Source organism: Silene latifolia, chromosome 2, assembly GCF_048544455.1.
Source record: "Silene latifolia isolate original U9 population chromosome 2, ASM4854445v1, whole genome shotgun sequence".
In the NCBI taxonomy this organism is placed as follows: Eukaryota; Viridiplantae; Streptophyta; class Magnoliopsida; order Caryophyllales; family Caryophyllaceae; genus Silene; species Silene latifolia.
This window is the reverse complement of record NC_133527.1, coordinates 94,133,152-94,148,070: the sequence shown is the minus strand read 5'-3', so window position 1 is coordinate 94,148,070 and position 14,919 is coordinate 94,133,152. Positions and strand designations below refer to the sequence as shown.

The 14,919-nt window shown below is 37.9% G+C and overlaps 1 non-coding gene across 1 annotated transcript; it reads right to left on the bottom strand.

The window, feature by feature from the left end:
* Positions 1-1,475: 1,475 nt before the first annotated feature.
* Positions 1,476-1,582, bottom strand: LOC141645488 (small nucleolar RNA R71). The gene has a single exon (XR_012544970.1). It is a non-coding gene; the product is annotated as a small nucleolar RNA R71 (small nucleolar RNA).
* Between the last annotated feature and the right edge of the window lie 13,337 nt (positions 1,583-14,919).

Below are 14,919 nucleotides of genomic sequence, written 5' to 3'. Positions count from 1 at the left end.
TTGACAACCTTGTTAATATGTTAAACTTGATACTGAGTGAGTAGTTTCCTTAACTAGGGTTAATGGTTAATTAGGGGAAACCAACATGGGGGATGATTCATGCTTAATCTAATATGTTTTCATAATTTATTTGCTTGCTTGTTGTGATCTCAACTTATGTACATATTATGTTTGATGAAATGCAAGCCTATGAATCCTTGCATTTTTTTTACCCATCACTTACCTTTTCAATGAGACTTGTAAGACATAAACCAACTCGAGTCTCATTAGACCATGCATATAGTTGAGTAGGGAGGATTAAGTCGACTTTTAGGTGTTGTACAATCTAATCGATTCGGCTCTGGGACCCAAACCTTCCTAGGATTGTAAGATATAAACCAACTCGATCCATCACAACAATAATTGCTTGCTTATAATTTGAGAATATGTTTGTATGATCAATTCCCATGAATCCCCTATGACCTCATGACACCCTAATGATTTTAGTCAATTGTTTACATCTCATTTTAATCATCTTGCTTGTTTACTTTTATTTCTATTTAGTTTAGTGATCTTCTTATCTCAACCCAAACCGTGACACCCCTAGACACCGCTACTTGCAATCGAAAATCCTACATTAATACCCGTCCCTTGGGATCCGACCTTTACTTGCCTCTTTACTAATAGTAGAGTTGTTTGTGAAGTTATAAATATTGTTTTGGTCTAGGTGCTTCTAACGACAAGTAACCGAAAATTAAGCTCCAAGTGAGTCCGACCAAAAATGGCGCCGTTGCCGGGGACGGTGTTAACTTGATTTGATTTTCTTAATTTGTTATTAGTTGTGTCTTTCTTTGCCTTGGGGAAGTAAAACTCCTCAAGGTTTATTCTAATTGTTTTCAAGTTGTTTGATATTTTTCATGTCTAGAAGATCACAAGGTAACTTGTTACCCATTGATCACGATATTGAAAGGACTTTGAGAACCAATAGGAGGCTTGCTAGAAACACTTTGGGAGGTATTGGTGAGGTTGTAGATATTAAACCAAATACTATTGAGTTCATCAACCCTTTTGCAAGAGAAGGTGAGGAGAACCCAACACAAAATCCAACACAAAATCAACCCACAATGCCTAAATTTTCATCACATTCCGTACCAACCGAGGAGAACCTACCCAATGGTACTCCCACACCAGAACACTTAACCGGAAATTTCATTGCAAAATCCGCATTTATCCAATTAGTCGAAAGAAGCCAGTTTGGGGGGATGCCTAGTGAAGACCCTCACTCTCACATGGGGACTTTTTGTGACTATTGTGATGCGATTTCACAAACCGGTGTGACTCAAGACCAAATTCGATGGGTCTTATTTCCTTTTTCTCTAATTGGCACCGCAAAACAATGGTTGAAAAGCCTTGATAAGGCTACTCTTGGAATTGACTCTTGGAAGAAGTTGGCTCTAGCTTTCTACAAAAAATTCTACCCTCCGGAAAAGATTAACATGCTAAGAGCTCAAATTACGGGTTTTAAGCAAAGGGATGAAGAATCTTTGTATGAAGCTTGGGAGCGGTTCAAGGGAATTTGTCGCTCATGTCCTCATCATGGACTTAGCGAGTGGTTCTTGGTACAACAATTTTGGAATGGTCTTTATGAAGACTCAAGAAACATTCTCAACATGGGATCAAATGGTATGTTCACCGAAGTTGACGATAATCAAACATGGAACAAGATTGAGGAAATGGCGGTCCATAATTCACAATATAGTAGACCTCGCAAGGCTACTAGAGGAGGAAAGCATGAAGTGGACTCTATTACTCAATTTGGTGCTCAACTTAGTGCTCATATTGATACCATTAACTTGAAGTTTGAAAAGGCTATGGCTAAATATGAAGAAGCCTCAAAATCACCAAAGCATCATGTTAATGCCATGGTAGCATCTTCATCAATCCCAAGTGGGATATGTGAGAATTGTGGAACTTTGGGACATGACCAAAGTGAATGTAGGGGGACAAATGAACAAGTGAATGCTTTTCAAGCATACAAGAGTGGTACCCCTTATTCCAATTATTACAATGAAAACACCAAATTCCACCCAAATCTCTCATACAAAAGCCAAAATGTTCAAAACCCTCAACAAACATACACCCCACCTCCCATGAGAAACCAAAATCAAAGACCCTTTTTCAACCAAAACCAAGGTTATCAAAATCAAACTCCATACAATCAACAAAATTACCAAGGTTTTGATGTTAAAAAAGCGGTCCTCCAAATGTAAAATAATCAACAAGAATTTTTCACTCAAATGCAAAAAGCTAGCCAAGCAAAGGACATCACCATCAACAACATCCTAGCCCACACAAAAATGTTGGAAACTCAATTGACCCAACTAGCATCTTCAAACTCTCAAAGACAAAAGGGGCAATTACCACCTCAAGGTAATCCCCCAAGACATGAAACGGTTAGTGCCATTCACTTGAGGAGTGGTGCGAGATATAAAGGACCAAAGAAGCAAGTTGAGGATGAAGTTGTGGAAGCTAGTGACAAAGAAGAAGTTGTGCAAAACTCTAAGGAAGATGAACCAACAAAAGAAGAAGTTTTAAAGAAAAGTCAAGAAAAGGCCAAGGAGAAAGAGCCCATCATGATTAGACTTCCATTCTCAAGTCGTCAAGCGAAGCCTAAGTTTGATGACCAACTTGGAAAATTCATGGAAATTGTGAAGAATTTGGAAGTCTTGATTCCTTTTACGGAATTAATCAATCACGTGCCGGCCTATGTAAAGTACATGAAGGACATCCTTACGAAAAAGAAGTCGATCCGGAAGCTTGAAACTATCACCTTCACTAAGGTGAGTAGTGCAATCCTTCAAGGGAGTTCACCTCTGAAACTTAAAGACCCGGAAGCTTCTCAATACCGTGTACCATTGGCGACACCATGATAAACAAGACTTTGTGTGATCTAGGAGCAAGCATGAGTGTTATGCCGTATTCGGTTAGTAAAAGGCTAGGGATGGGAGAGCTTAAATGTACCAACATCACACTCCAAATGGCCGATAGATCGACGAAGACACCGTTAGGGATATGGGAAAATGTTCCCGTGAGAATCGGCAAATTCTTCATCCCGGTGGACTTTGTCATTGTTTACATGGAAGAAGACTCCAATATTCCGATCATCCTAGGTAGACCATAACTTTCAATTTTGACAAGACCATGAGAGCTCCCCGTTTGCATGAACCATGCCTTATGGTTGATCACTATAGCCGGAAGGATGATAGGAAGAAGTCGAAATTCCAATGGAAAAAGAAAGTTGATGATGCTCCATCAAAAGAGCAAGGGAATAACAACAATGAGAGCTTGAAAAGCCCACCCATGACAAGTGAAGAGGATGGCCTCATTGGCCAAAACAAGAAAGAAGGAGAGTTGTCTCTATCAACTCAAGAAATTTTTAATGATCAAGTAGACGAAGTTTGCGGTCTTTGGGATGATGAGTTCGAAGGGATATTTAATCCCTACATTGGTAATGCTATGAACCAAGACCATCACGGAGAACAACAAGTGCAAAGATCTATTAAGGACCTCTATCATGACGATGAACAAGCTTTCGACTACTTCTTCAAGGTGTTGAGTAACATCAACAACACCTTGAACATGCCCCCTTGACATCTCATATTGGATGAGAGTTTGGTGGAGTCCTCCCTAAACAACCATTTGTAAATATTCTAACTCCCTAACTTGCATTTCAATTTTTACATTGCATTTTTGTCATTTTTGGACTTATATTTTTGTGCCTTGATCAAGATATTCATCATTTTTGAGAAAGTGAGGAAGGGACTTATGATTTCATTAATGTGTATTGCTTTGACTTAGTGTGGGGATAGCAATTGCCTAGGCTATTCATGCCTTTGTAGTGCCCCCACAATGAAGAACACGAGAATGGACCTGAATCCGTGTGGACAAGGAAGAATCCGAGCGGCCAAAAAGGGAATCCGCTCGTCGTCAAAGAATCCGGGCGTCCAAAATACAATCCGCTCGTCTGGAAGAGCTGTAGAATTCAAAAAATGGTCTGTCACAGAATCCGAGCGTCTCAGTTGATAATCCGCTCGTCTGATTCTGGACGCTCGTCTTACAGGAAAGACGCTCATCTTTCTGCTGTTGATTTTTGAAGTATCTCCCTGTAACAGAATCCGAGCGTCCGTCCAGGAAGACGCTCGTCCCAAATTGAAAAATCCGCTCGTCTTTGCTGAAAGATGCTCATCTTGTGGCGTCCTTTCCTGAGATAAACACGAAGAATCCGAGCGTCCCAGCCCTTGGTCAGCTCGTCCCCTGCTGCTATTTCAAATATAACGGGTCTCTTAAACCCTTTTCCCTCATTCATTTTCATTTCTTCTACATTCAAACACTACCCAAAACCCAAAAACCCCAAAAACCCTCATCCTCTACATCAACAAAACCAAATTTCCTCAACCAAATTCAACAAAATCAAATCCAAACTTCCCCACAACAAAAATTAATCACTCCTTTTACAACAACAATTGATTCAAACACCAAAATCTTCAACTTTTGAGTCGATTTTTAAGATACAAAGCAACGTTCTTTCATCTTAAATCGATTTGGGCATAACTAAAAATTGAAGATTTCAATCTTTCTTTGATATATTCAAGAATGGCACGAACTAAAGGAGGTAACAAGGCACCCCCAAAGAAGACACTTTCAAAAAGGCAACAAACTAATCAAGCAAAACAATTGTCAAAGGCATTGGTAGTCCATGAGGCAAGGTTGGAGGTTCAACAAGGTCCCCCTATGGAAGCTACAACATCAAAAACTCTGGTCATTGAGCAATTATCCAATTATCTGGAGGTAATTTTGACTTCCGACTCTCATAGGGATAGATTTGTTCTCTTTGCTAAGAAGATCATTATGCCTACAAAATTTATTTGTGAAGATGCTTTGACAAAGTTGGGTGTTCTTGAACAAACCAAAACCTTCTTTGAGGCTATGGGATTGGGTAAATTGTTTACCATGAAAGAATTGACACACCCCTCCCTCACCTTGGAATTTTTGAGTTCCTTGAAAGTCACAAGGGTGGAGACTAGAACCCACATCGAGTTTCGTCTTGCAAATGTTGATAGACGCATCATTTATGGCGAATTGAGTAAGATTTTAGGCCTTAGAGATACCCCGAAATATACAAAGATCCCCGACAAGTATGACCCCGCTCCTCTTTGGGAGGCAATTTCCAAAAAGAAATTTGTGCGCTTTCATGATTGTCGTGCTCTATTAGTCCACCATCCGGGCATTAGAGTGTGGCATAAGGTCATTAGGAATACTTTGATAGCAAGAAATGGCACTAATCATCTTACCAAGCTTGATTGTGTTCTTATTGAGTCGGCCTTGAACATAGGAAGGGAATATACTAAGCCATATAATGCTCTAAGACTTTTGGTTGAACGATGGCTTAATGTCGATTGTGGTAAAGAAGGCACCGCTTTCATTGTGAATGGAGGACTAGTTACCCATTTGGCCAAGCACTTTAACCCAAATTTCAACAAAGACAACACTTATGTGGCGGTTAAAGGAGGTCATCTCATTGATATGGACACCATGATTCACAAGTTTAAGTGGTTCAAGCATGATCCTCTTGACACCAAATATGGGTGGTTAACCAATGAAGCTAGATCCTTCACCTTGCCTTCAAAGAATTGCCGATTGAGTGTTCACCGACCAAACTACCTTCTTCGACTCTCCGAGGAGACCGAGTATATTATTCAACAACAAAGAGGCGAGACTGACGAGCCCTCCTCCTCCATTGTCACACCACCCTACCCATTTGAGTATCACGATTTCAAACCCAAGGATGCCGAGGTAGGAAATGATTACATGACTCTACTCATGAGGGAAATGCACAAGCAAGCTTACAATGATAGAGTGGATGCTTACAAGGCCCAATATCCGCCCCTCCTACATCTAACTAAGCAAGGACTTCTTTATCCATCATGTCCTTTGCCTAGTTGGGAGGATAGGGAAGTTTTCTTTCCTAGCACCTCTAGTGGTAGAAGACCTGGTGGAGAGGAGAATGTTGATGATGAGGGTGTTTATGAAGAAGGTGAAGAAGAAGAGGTTCAAGAGAATGTTGAAGAGGAAGAAGAAACTGAGGAAGAGCAAGGAAGTGAAAGTGGGAGTGGAGATGATTCCACATCTATGGAGGAAGATGATGATAATGATGATATGATGGAGGATTAGCAAACCTTGGAGGCTCCTACATTCTTTCACCCCTCTTATGGTTTGTCTACTTCTTTTGTTTTCTTTATTTTATTTTGATCATTTGTTTGTGGAGTCCTAGCAACATGGAGGACAAACACCTTGACTTTATTAAGGTGTTCTTTTTATTGTTCCCACTTGTAAAATCCAAAATGACAATTTGTAGTTTCATGCATTGTATTCCATGTGCATGAACTACCCCTGAAATTCAAGACGTTAGAAATAATGTCTATTTTGGTTTGGGGAAGTCCATGCATATGCATCGGGAGCTAATTTAAATTATGCTCTCCGCCATAACAAAAACACATGCATCATGTAGTGTAGCTTAGTATAGTTTGCATTTAGTTTAGAAATCATGCATCATGCTTGCATAATTTCCTATCGTATTGGCCATTGAGGACAATGCCCATACTAGTGTGGGGATGGGAAATTATAACTTGACTTTTATTCAAAAATCCAAAAAAATCAAAAATTTCAAAAAATCCCAAAAAATTAAAAAATTGAAAAAAATCAAAAACATGTTCATTTCCTTTATAGTGTAGTCTTGTATATATTGTTTTGTATATATTGTGTTTGTTCATCCTTGTTCACATTGATTGACTTCACCACATCCGAGACATGAGGATATTGAAGACCGCATGGTATGATCTTTCCAATCTCCTTTTTCCTCTTTATGTTAATGACTATGTGGCTTTATTTTGATTGATGCGGTAAAAAAATGTGAATTTAGGATTGCATTTAGATTATTTGGCATACTAGTTGGTAGAAGCATATGCATTAGGATGTATATATGATAGTTGCATCATGACATGTAGTTGCATGTTAGAAAAATTTTGTGAAACCGTCTACTTGGGAAGCTTGACAAGTGTATATAGACCCTAGTAGATGCTTTTTCTTCTTAAGACTTTGCTTGTTAGAATACTTGTAAAACCCCCTAGGATGTGTCATGCTAGTATCCTTTAACCCATGGATTAAGGCCTAGTCAAGAATATCTTGTGGTGTGATAACTCCTTGGCTACCGTTTATTCCAAGGTGACCCTTGAAACCATGCAACCATCATTCATCCATATTCTACCACGTTTTGTCATCAAAGGGAATGGGCACATAAAGAAATTGTTCAAAAATTTGAGTTCAAGAAATGAAAAAAAAAGAAAAGAAAAAGTTTGCAAATGCATCAAAAGAAAAGAGGAGTAACAAAAATGAAAACTCCTATGCTTCAAATATAAGGCACCCTTGTTACAAATTGGGGTGACTTTGAAAATGTTCAAAAGAAAATGCAAAAGTTGAAAATTGTCAAGTATTAAAATGCCAAAAATCAAAAGAAATGGCAAAAAGAAAGTGTTCTCAAATGTTATATGCCACAAGAAATTGGGGGGAAAAACAACAACAAAAGCAAACTCCCAAATGAAACTCAAATTCTATCGATCCCTTTATCCATCGTATCCACTTTTGTGCATGGTAGAGAGGAGACGACCCTTCTTCTTGTCTAGGCAAGAGGGGGAATTCCGCGATCCTCCAGTGTTTCTAACACCATAGGGAGCCTATTCTTGACAAAAGCATTTAACGATTGAGGACAAAGGTACCCTAGTTTGACACAACTTGGAGGTGATTTATTGGTATCCTTCTAGGCTTAGTAGTTTGAAGAAATTGCATCTATGAGGGAGTGTGTACCCTTGAATTGCTTCCCTTGTAGATAATTTCTGCCACTTAGATGAGGAAAGTGGCTATACTTTTGTAGATGCATCCATTACTTGATTTTGTGTTCTTTAATGTTTGGATGTGTCGCCATTTTAGCAAGACCCACCTTGCCTTGCAAGAAGGCATCCTACCTCATGGATGTCTTGTTGTGAGTTGAAGGGGTGGAGTGAGACCCGCTAATTGTCTCATGTAGGCTATATTAGTAGGATATTTTAAATAAGGGTCCTAGCTTTGTCACCTCTTTACTCGGGATGAGCAAAAGTTCGGTTTGAGGATATTTGATGTGACCATCATTTGAGCATATTTAGTCCCCGAATTAGCCTCGTTCCTATGCTTTTTAGTGCATATTTGGGTCATTTACTATCTTTAGTCCTTTGTTTTGCATATTCTTTGAGGTTTTGTTTCCTTGGTAGGAGAGGAGTTCAAACCTTGCACTTTCATGGCAAAATAGAGCTAAATTGATCAAATCTAATGACCAAGCATCAAAGAGAAGGCAAGACTAGAAGAACTTTGTACATATTATAGTAGATGGGCAATGATGAAGAAATCCTTGCATCCCCGACTAAATCCCGGAGGATTATTGGAAGAAGATAGGAAGAAAAGAAAAAAAAGAAAGGCTGGGACGAGATCCGCTCGTCCAGCGTAGCAAGACTCCAAAGATCCGAGCGTCCACGCCATAGGGACGCCCGTCCAACCACGCCCCAATCCGCTCGTCCAAGCATCAATCCGCCCGTCCAGCCACCCCAGAATCCGCTCGTCCCGACCCCTTGGACGCCCGGATTGTCTTACAGGCCCATAAGTCCTCTTTCCCCTCCATTAAAGATGCGCATATTTTCGGAAGACTAGCAAAAAGGAGACTCACATCTTTTCTGAGAGGAGCGATTCCTCAAGGGCTTAATCGTCATTTAAGCCCTTAGTAAACCCTAATTTGTATACCTAATTCCCACTATAAATACCCCATTAGTCTAATTAGATTAATCATGTTCTTCTTATCAATCCTTAGTGTAGTTTATATCATTATAATCTCTTCTTAATCTTGTAATCAACTTCTAATCAAATATTAATACAAATCTCATTTCCTTAATTTCTTTTTTGTTCATCTTTTATTTTGGGTAATTGAAGATTATTTGGGTTATTATTGGGAGATTGACATCCTTCCAATCATTCATCAAGTACTTCTATTATTCTTTGCTTTATTTTGGAATCATTAGTAGGTATAATTCTCTTAATCCCTTTTTAATTATTGTTATTCATCTTCATTTATTCATCCTATTTTGCTTTGTTAATATGATTGACAACTTTGTTAACATGTTAAACTTGATAATGAGTGAGTAGTTTCCTTAACTAGGGTTAATGGGTAATTAGGGGAAACCAACATGGGGGATTATTCATGCTTAATCTAATATGTTTTCATAATTTATTTGCTTGCTTGTTGTGATCACAACTTATGCACATGTTATGTTTGATGAAATGCGAGCCTATGAATCCTTGCATTTTTTTTACCCATCACTTACCTTTTCAATGAGACTTGTAAGACATAAACCAACTCGAGTCTCATTAGACCATGCATATAGTTGAGTAGGGAGGATTAAGTCGACTTGTAGGTGTTGTACAATCTAATCGATTCGGCTCCGCGACCCAAACCTTCCTAGGATTGTAAGATATAAACCAACTCGATCCATCACAACAATAATTGCTTGCTTATAATTTGAGAATATGTTTGTATGATCAATTCCCATGAATCCTCTATGACCCCATGACACCCTAGTGATTTTAGTCAATTGTTTACATCTCATTTTAATCATCTTGCTTGTTTACTTTTATTGCGATTTAGTTTAGTGATCTTCTTATCTCAACCCAAACCGTGACACCCCTAGACACCGCTACTTGCAATCGAAAATCCTACATCAATACCCGTCCATTGGGATCCGACCTTTACTTGCCTCTTTACTAATAGTAGAGTTGTTTGTGAAGTTATAAATATTGTTTTGGTCTAGGTGCTCCTAACGACAAGTAACCGAAAATTAAGCTCCAAGTGAGTCCGACCATAATTCCATGACCCATTTTAAGTAATTGTAATTGTGAATTACTAAGTTATTTTTGTATGTGATTTATTTCTTTTATATAATGATTTTTAATAAGTTAAAAATGCATTATTTAAACTACATGTCTAGTAACATGTTCAATTGTCACACAATACAAATTAACATATTGACAAACTTAAAATGGACCCTTATAATGTTGAGGGTGCCGTGTAAATAAAAAGGGAGAGGGTTGATTTGCGCTTTAATTATTTTAAATAGGGGGTAACATGATGATTACCTACTAATATAAGGTTTTTGGGGCATTTGGATTATATTTTAAGAAGACTAATTTGGTAGGAGACCAAATTAGTATAAACCATTTTCGGCCCTCAATGTAAGAATAATCGATTTTTCTTCTTACTTTCTAATTTTGTTATGCATGCATAAGTTCCTATTAGTTTATGACTAAACTAATAAATACTTTGTTATTAGAAGAGTCTAATAAGAGATTAATGAATCCTTTCATTAGATACCTCAATTGCTTTCTCACTATTCCACCATTCGATCTCATTTATTTATAAACTCAAGATTTCCAAGTCATGTTCAACCACAATATCCCTCAACATACAACCCAACCTCACTCAATATGCATAAGTTCAATCAATCAACAAAGGTTCGACCTAGATCACACATCACTCATTGTCCTATTGTCCACAAGGTCATCTCATGTAATCAACTCACTCACTCACAACTTTGTATGGGCTAACTCATCTTCCTAGTGTTACCAAATTCCCAACTTGATGTTTATACATAATTCCACACTTCAACCCTTTTCCTGAATCCCTTAAATGCATCAATACCTCTAGATAACGAGAAACACACTCATATACGACTGGTTTCCGTTCAACGTACTCTTACCCACAATAGTTACACCACCATATAACCGAACCTAAATTATTTCTAACACATTATCCAAGGTTTCAAGCGATACTATTCTTATTCATCACATGACCTACAATTCACGACACCGTACATGTACCTCTCTTCCTCAAAGTCAATAACCACGTCAATTATCAAATTTACCTAAATTCCAATAAAACACGTGTTCCTCATTTAAAATTCTGAAGATGCAACACTAACTCATCCTACATTATTAGCACTCTTTATCCTCATGGCTCATCGACTCACGCCCGTTTCACATGCTCTCCAACACAACCATATATACCTATACATCTCCACTCATCACGACTATATAACCTCCTCCCCCCCCCCCACGGCGGACTAGGCATTGACTCACATATAAGCAAAACAACACATTATTAGTAATATGGCAACATTATGAGACAAGGAAACCATGTTTTAAACACGATCATGTAAAATTTAATCGTATACCCTATGGTATGTATAAAAATATTTTTTTTTTGTTTTTTTTAGATAGGATTCTCAAATTAAATCAATGCATAGCACTATTAACAAAATTGAAGTCATATCACTCAATTAAATCAAGAAAACTTTAGAGCAAAATTTTCAAATTCTAAGAACATACCCAACATTGTTAAACAACATTTGGATCAACACATTACTACATCAATAAGGACTAAGTACCAACAAACAATTAAGTCACATTCGAGAGCAAAAATCAAAATTATTCACTTTTCGATAACATTTCAAAGGATTTTGGATAACACCCTAAAAAAATGAAATTTCAATTCAAAATGATACATGCCTGATGTGACTCTAAATTGTGCATATTTAGTACCCTAATTGAATCCATTTTGCATACTAATATAGCATTTCATGGCCATTTTATCCATCAATTCCTTCCTATTTTGCTTTCCTATTGCATTGTATATGTCTTGTAGGAAAGAAGATAATGAGGCGGAATTCCCGTCTCTCACGCATATTCGGAAGCTTGTTGACAATCTTGGATGGACTAGTATGAAGAGGAGACAAGAGCGATGACCATGGATGTAGAAATAAAGAGTGTATAGGAGAATCATAGGCTTAAGGAAAGGGAGGAATCCTGTCCCAGGATCCGTGCGTCCCAAGCTCTGGATGAGTGGCTTCAGCAGACGATCCGAGCGTCCCGTGACCAAACCGCACGTCTCAGCTAAGAATCCGAGCATCTCCCAAGCAATCCGAGTGGATCTTCTTACAGGATCATCCATGCTTCAAGACAAAACGCACGGATCTTCTTAGGAGTTGCTACATGATCCGTGCATGTCCCTCGGGACTTGCAAAGCTCTATTCAACACTTAAGAATGTTATTTACTAATCTACCCTTGCTTAACTTAATGATGTACCGCTATATATACTCCATTTGTAATAATCAAAGGACTAAGCCCTCTTAGTGCAGGCAAACCTTACTTAGATTAGAATAAGAGTAGATTAGAATAGATTAATCTCAATCATTCCACATTAATCTTTCCTTAATTATTGTTTAAGTTTATTATTGGGTAATTGAAGATTATTGGTTTATTAATAGAGACTTGACAACTCTTTATGAATTAATCAAGTTTTCTTCTATTATTCTTTCCTTTCCAATTGTTCATCTTAAATTTGGTATAATTCCTTTACTCTTTACTCTTTATTTCTTATTTCTTCACTCTGTTATCATGTTTGTATTTGTTGTGATGATTGACACCATTGATAACATGTCTTCCATGATAATGAGTGAGTAGTTACTTAACTAGGACTAATAGGGGATTAGGGAACTATAACATGGGGTAGATTCATACTTAATCTAATATGTTATCATATTATTGTTTGTTTGTTGTAGTGTTAACCTATGCACATGTTATGTTTGATGAAATGCGAGCCTATGAATCCTTGTATTTTTTATTCATCTCTTATCTTTTCAATGAGACTTGTAAGATATAAACCAACTCGAGTCTTGTTAGACCATGCATAGAAGTGAATATGAGGAAAGTAAGTCGACTTGTAGGTGTTATACAGTCTAGACGACTCGGCTCCGGGACCCAAATCTTACTATGAACCGTAAGACATAAACTAACTCGGTTCCTCTACAACATTAATTGCTTGCAACTATGGAAACATGTTCGTATGATCACCATCATGAATCCCCTATGAATCCATGATATCCTAGTGCTTTTAATCATTTGTTTACATCTCCTATTTTATTGCTTACCTTACTTTATTGCTTTCATTAGTTTAGAACACAACTACAAAACCCAAATCAATTGTGACACTAGTATAAATTGAGATAGATAGACTTAGAACCTAAAGCACACCATCCCGTGGATCGACCTCGACTTAACCACTAACTAGTTGTTTGTTGAGAAATATAAATGTGTTTGATTGATGGAGTGAACAACGACTCGCTCTACATAAAAAATGGCGCCGTTGCCGGGGACGGTGTTTTGTGATTAAGTTCTGCTTTGTTTGTCTATTTTAATTGTGCTTTAACCTTGAGTAACTTGTTCCTCAAGGTTGTTTTTACCGTTTTATTGTAGTTTCCATGTTTGTAGTTTTATCTTTATCTTGGCTATGATGATGACCCAAGACTTGACATATGAAGTATGTGCTGGATCTTTTGAGTATGACTATTGGTATGGGGAGTTTGAGGAGCAAGTCAACACAAACCTACCTTACTACTCATACAATGAAAATCCTAGCTACTACCCCAACTTTCTTCACCAAAATAACCACATCCAATACCCACAACAACCACCCACCCAAGACCCATATTACAACCAATGCCAAATACCACAATACAACCACTTTCACACCCACCCACAACAAGAAGATGAGCATGAATTTGACATTCAAAGTATAGTTCTCCAAATGATGGGAGATCAACAAAATTTCTTCAAACAAGTGCTAGAGGAGAGCAAAAATAGGGACAACAATCTTCAAACCATAATTAACCAAGGTGAGGAGTTGGCAATTCGGATTGCCCAAATGAAGGAAACCCAAGAAATAACCCAAGTAACTACTCCTCACCATTCCCTAGACATTGATCATGAATACGAGTTTGAAGGAGTTACCTTTGATAAGAAGTAGGAAGAGCCAATCTCCTTGAGCTCTTGTGAGTATGAAAGTGTTGTATTTGATGAGGAAGATATGAGGTTGAGTAAGCCAAATACTCTTAGCCTTTGTGAGTATGAGGGTGTGTCCTTTGATGTGAACATTAAGACGGTGGAGGAAGAACTATTGAGGAGAAATGAAGCCCCAAGTTATGATTCATATAGAGGAAGCAATGATGACGCATCTATAGAAGAAGATGATGAGGGAAAGATTAGCTAAAATGATAAATGGAGTTGTGAAATCAATTTGCTTGAGGAGCCCATCTTTGAGAAGTTTGACGTTTGCCTAGAAGAAGGGGAGGAATGTCTTCATGAGAGCCTTTTCAAACCCACTATGGAGCCCATGATACTTGGAGATGAAATTATGGACCTTCTCACGATAGTTAAATCATCATACAAGAATTACTTGGTGGACAAGCTCAAAGAGAGGGCTAAGAAGGAGTCTACTTGTGGAAATTTGGCACCCACTATCCCAACTCCTAAAACACCCCATCATCAATGCCATAAAAGTTCGCCTTCTATTCTTAGAAAATCACCTACTCCAAGTATTTTCGTCATCAACTTGGGAAGAAATAGGAGCAACCAGAAAATACCCAATGACAAGAATCTTAAGTTTGCTAATTTTAAGAGCCGGGAAGACCATCACGACAAAGCAAAAGAGGAAAAGGAGGAGTTCAAAGGGAGGTCCCTCATGGATTGGACCTACTCTATTTTACAATGGTTCAAAACTTATTCATGCTTACTTGAGGACCATTCACAAGATTTTGACCAACCTTTAAGGGCCTTGAGCTCTATAGACAATAGATTTCAACATTTCAAACTAGTTTGGTGGAGTCCTATCTCAAACCACCATTTGTAATATATTCCTTTCCACATTTTTGCATTGTATAATATTTACTATACTTTTAGGTTACTTACATTCT